Source organism: Carlito syrichta, unplaced genomic scaffold (assembly GCF_000164805.1).
Source record: "Carlito syrichta isolate Samal-C Ts95f unplaced genomic scaffold, Tarsius_syrichta-2.0.1 Scaffold305668, whole genome shotgun sequence".
NCBI lineage: Eukaryota > Metazoa > Chordata > Mammalia > Primates > Tarsiidae > Carlito > Carlito syrichta.
In genome coordinates, this window is record NW_007249764.1 from 219,336 (window position 1) to 219,673 (window position 338).

Consider the following 338-nt stretch of genomic DNA (forward strand, 5'->3'; position numbering starts at 1 on the left):
TAGGATTGTTGCGTTTCAACTTTAGCTCCCAGTCCCAGACTGACAAACGCATCGACCCGGGGGGGTCTTCAGGCCGCGGAGGGGATGCAAAGAGAACTGCTTTGTCCCTCCTGGTGGTGGGGTTCGCCCCCCCGCATCCAAGCCGCGCACTTGGGGGAGACCGGCGCAGACTCTCGTGCCACGCGGGGGCACTGCTTCTAAGCGCAACGGCTTGAGGGGACAGAGGCGAAACCCAGGTCGTCCTTGAGATGCGGCTGCACTAGAAGTCCGGGCCGCGCACACAGGCGCCTGGCGCCGGCCACCAGCCCGGCCAGGGCGACCCGGGAGTCGCCGGCTCC